Below are 4,760 nucleotides of genomic sequence, written 5' to 3'. Positions count from 1 at the left end.
AATGTACAGTCATCTTTCTCATTTATTAACCACACAGGTTCATCAGGCTTCTACAATCTGTTTTATTTCTTTTCTCATTTAAAATATAGCATTGAAGTTCTCAATACAGTACATATAAATATCCCTATAGTTTCTTAACACACTTTCCAGACATCATTAAACTGCCTAATAATGAAAACATTTTTCCTAAGAGTGTATTTTAAAAAAATATACATATAATACATATAATGATTTTATGAAAGTAACTCTGCTAACTGAAATTGATTGAAATCATTTTTCACTCATTGTGTTGAATTGAAAGCAGTCATTTTACAAGGTGTTTTTCAAAGACATTACTTGAGCAAGATACAGAATATAAGCTAAACATTATTTTTATGCACCCTTTCTGTCCCACAACTGTTTTCCGTGATCCAAGCTGTTGAATAAAAACTAACTGGTGCAAAGCTTTGGAAATGCATGGAAGTTAAAATTTGCTTAACACACATTTAATTTAGGGAGTCCAAGGACTAAGTTTTGCCTGTCTTTATGGTTCATCCACAGTGCAACTTTCTTTAGCAAGATTTGAGACTATGTCTTCTTTAGATGCAGGTTGTTCTACTGTAGGAAATGGTACCTGCTGGGGTGGGTTAGTGTTTACATCTGGACGTATGACTTGAATGGGAGAAAATGGCATCTGCTGGGGTGCCTTAGTAAGTACATATTTACATATGACTTAAATGGGGATACTTTGAGTAGGACTTTCTGTTCCAGGTGAACCAGGTTTGTTTTTAAGCTTAGTATCAGGTGGCAGAGGTGGCAGTGCTTCTTCAGTTGGCACTTGTTGTTGAGGTTTGACTGACTGTAATCTGATTGGTGTTGGTGACTGGATTCTTCCTGGTGAACTTTAATGACTTGCTGAGCCTCGCTGTGACACTCTGAATTAGGGCTGTTGATCTAAATCATCAACTTGAATTTTATGGTACACTGTTTGAGGAGGTTGATAGTCACTTGGCTGGGCTGGGCAGGGCATCTTCTGTGCCTGATGATAGACTTGTGATGGGTATCTTGGGGCATTTCCCTCATGGATCACAGGGATGGGAATATATCCTCGAGAGAGCTGATGACTTCCTGAGCTATGCCTACTGGAAGACTGAGGGGAAATTGTTGGCGATTCTGAAGATGGAGACAGCTCAGATCCTGAGGACTGTATTTGGATTGGGGTTGCTGCTGGTTGTGCACATGGCTTATCTGTCTGGGCAGCTTCTGCAAGCCCTCTAGCTGGAGATTGTGAATGGATAAAGCTTCCTCTTGGAGATGATGGGGCCCAAACCTGGGTAGGAATGGTTTCTGTCTTGACACACTGAATGCCAGGCTGATAGCCAGAATTGTATGAGTAATGTTGTTTGTTTTCTGCACCTTCATGTACAACTGGGATTGGAATATAACCAGCATGAAGCTTTGGATATCCCACATTTCCATCTTGGATTTGGGCTTGATTCACACTATTTCGAGATGGGCCATTTGCTGATGCACTTTCCTTCAGGCGGTCCTCCTGTAGGCATGGGTCATTCCAGGTGGTTGTGTGGCTGTTATGATCCACAAAGAAAGGCCAGCCAGTCTGAGGGTCTATCTTCACCTCCCAGCCTGGAGGCAGGGGATCCCGCTCGCTGCCTCCGGCCTCCACCTGCACCCACATGGGAGACTGAGCAGCTGCAGTCATGCTGCATTCAAGATAAGAGGTGAGGTGCAAAAAGGTGGACAATCACTTGTCTGAAATGATATAGAAACTCCTGCTTGAGCAGGGAGCTGGACTAGAAGACCCCCAAGGTCTCTTCCAGCTCTATTCTGACTGATTGATTGATTTCTAAGCTATGCAATACTCATTGCTATCCTGATTATCTCTGGATGGATCCCTTTTGCTGAAAGTGTTGGTTTGTCAAGTGAAGTTAGCATAAGATAGCACAACTATTCTTAGTTTGCCAAAGTCAATTAGATTGTGGTTCTCTTGTTGGAATGTGCTCCTTAACTTTCAGAGGCTGGATTTGCCCACAATTTTAGCTCAAGTCAAATACAAATCAAATGACCCAAATCAAATGAAAACTGAGAACCAACATTTGTCATGGCCGAGGGCATATTTGATACTCATTTGTTTGAAAAAAAAAATCATTGTCACAGTACTATTGTGATGGTATACTAATACATTCTTATCTTTTAGGATGGAATTAAAATACAGAGAGACTACGGAAGCAATAACTTAATGGTTCACAAGTTAAGACAGAATCTTGCAGTTCTTTAATTGTTTGTGTGGGTCACAATCCAGTAAAGAGAGTATGCCATGATGTCAACTCTTACTTGGGATTATAAACTCTGTCAGATTAATTTTAAGTACAAAGAACGATGCATACAATTGGTCTGCATAGCACACCAATGTCTGTGCATGGCCAAAGTGTGTGTGGACGTGCATTAATGAGTTTTCAAAAAGTCAGTGTCTATGAGTTACTTTAAAATCACCTTTGGGCTTATGCTCTTTGCACCAGCATGAAAGTCATTAACCCAAGTTAGATATAGAAGAAAGCCATTTTAAACTGCATTCTAATAGCTGGAATTAATACCAGAAAAATGTCAACATCAAAATAAAACTCCAATCCTAGACAATTAAAAATATCATTAAAGGATGCATGATTGGCCATGTCTGTGTGTGCTGTTTAAAATTCATCCCTTTAACATGTTTTTAAGTCAGAGCATTTTATAAATATGTATCTTTTTTTGCAGTACTGCTTAGATTGGTTGTCTCATTTTTATGAATAATTTTTATTTTAAATTTATTAACTGTAGATGCGGCTCATTGACTTTTTGACACTGACTTGGATCTAGGCCTAATATATTTATAGTAGACTAAATGTATTTGAAATCCTTTTTATTTCATTGAATATGAGTATCTAAGTATAACCATGTTCAAATCAAACATTTGTTTCTATATTTTTCATTATATAATTAGAAAAGGATATCCTTTTTTATCATGATTGTATGCTACTTTACCTTAGTTTTCTTTTAAAGAAATAAACAGCACTCTATCAAGATGTCTTTATACAAACACAAATAGTATATCAATGTAAACAATATGGAAATATCATCCATTTCCATTTATTTTTTTATTTCATCTTGTCTTGCATATCTTGCTTAATGCAGTTTATTTTTTAAAACTATAATGACTATATAATGTACAAAAGAATTAATGTACTAAAGAAGTATTAATTGGTACATGATTACATCTATACCGGAGTGAAATAATGTGTGAACATTCTTTATCTGACTCCTTTGATATTTTAATTTAACTAATAATTTCTAAAAGCAATACAAAAAGATAATACAACCTTGTCTCCCTCTCCCAAAATGGATGAACTAACTGCAGTGACAGAAGGCAGCACTAATTATCATACAGGTATTTTTCTATGTAGTTTATGCTCAAGTCTGCGCTAAATAATTTTTAAAAAATCAAAACCAGCAGCAAAACAAAAATCTGTTAAATAAATACATATTAATAGATATATAAAACGTTGATTATATAAAGCAAACTTCTATTATAAAAATCTTATTTGACTAATTAACATCAATAAAAAATATAGAGTATTGATGTATTTGATCAAAGAGCATTTTAACACTCTTCAATAAACATACCTTTAACTTATATTTCTTTGCTCCCCCCTCCATTTAATCATGTCCAGTTCTCAGAGACTGCTTGGACAAGTCCCTGCAGTTTTCTTGGCAAGGTTTTGGGATATAGTAAGCCCTTGCCTCCTTCTTATGGCCAAAAGAAAGTGAGTAGCTGAAGGTCACCCATCTTGCTTTCTGTATAAGGCCAGACTAGAGTTCAGAGTTTCTCGATTTCCAGTCTTAAGCACTATAGCAAACTGGCTCTCAGAGGCATCATTCAAGGGTTCACTCGTGAAGATTGATTTTTGTTTTAGATGGTCTTAATATCAGTCTTCAAAATTGTAAAGACTCTCTTTGGTTCAGCGTAACACCTGGTGTTTCTCAGATATGGCTGGATATACAGTACATACAGTACATGAATGAATGTGAGCTTTCTTGGCAATAGTGCTGAAGTGCTTTATTATTACCATCTAGAAACTCCAACCTACAGCCCTAGGATTTCTTAATCATTCAAATACTAATCAGATCCAACCCTTTTGTCTCCTTCAAGAATAGCCAAGGTCAGCTAGAAATTGCAACCTACTCTAGGTATCATCAGTCAAGGTTGATTGTAGTTCTGGGGCAGTCCTACATAGCAACATAGAAAACTATATTGGTATCACTATAGTTATATTCTTGCAATGATCCTTTGGTTGATCACTGAGACATGGGACGCTGATATAAACAGGTCTTCAACCTCTTTGTAAAAGTTGTCATAGCTCCTTCTAAAATTGCCATTAACCATCTCTTGAAACCCAAAGGGGTGACAAGAAATGACAACATGCCAGTCCTAAAAGACTGAGATTCAGATATGCTATTTCACTGCTTGTTTATGTAGTGGGGCTGGCCGAAAGGCTTTGCGGGAGCCTGACTGGAGAGAGAAATGGGAGGCTTAGATAGCTGTGGCTGGCTTTGGCACAGCAGGTGTGGATCGGGCAGAAGGAAAGAAAAGGCGAAAGAGAAAGGGGGTGAGGTGGTTGTTGTTGTTATCAGGGATAGACCAGGTGAAGCTGAAGAGGAGTTTGGGGTTTTTAGGTGATCCCTTTCCTCCAAAGTAGAGGGAAAGAGAAAGTGTGAGAGAGAGAAAG

The 4,760-nt window shown here is 37.6% G+C and overlaps 1 pseudogene across 1 annotated transcript; it reads right to left on the bottom strand.

The window, feature by feature from the left end:
• Positions 1-700: 700 nt before the first annotated feature.
• LOC308667178 (BAG family molecular chaperone regulator 3-like) lies at positions 701-1,699 on the bottom strand (annotated as a pseudogene). Its single transcript has one exon. The product of its transcript is annotated as a BAG family molecular chaperone regulator 3-like (transcript).
• Between the last annotated feature and the right edge of the window lie 3,061 nt (positions 1,700-4,760).

Source organism: Vipera berus (assembly GCF_964194415.1).
Source record: "Vipera berus genome assembly, chromosome: 4".
Classification (NCBI taxonomy): Eukaryota; Metazoa; Chordata; class Lepidosauria; order Squamata; family Viperidae; genus Vipera; species Vipera berus.
Note: the sequence above shows the minus strand (reverse complement) of the source record. Positions and strands in the feature narration are given on the sequence as shown.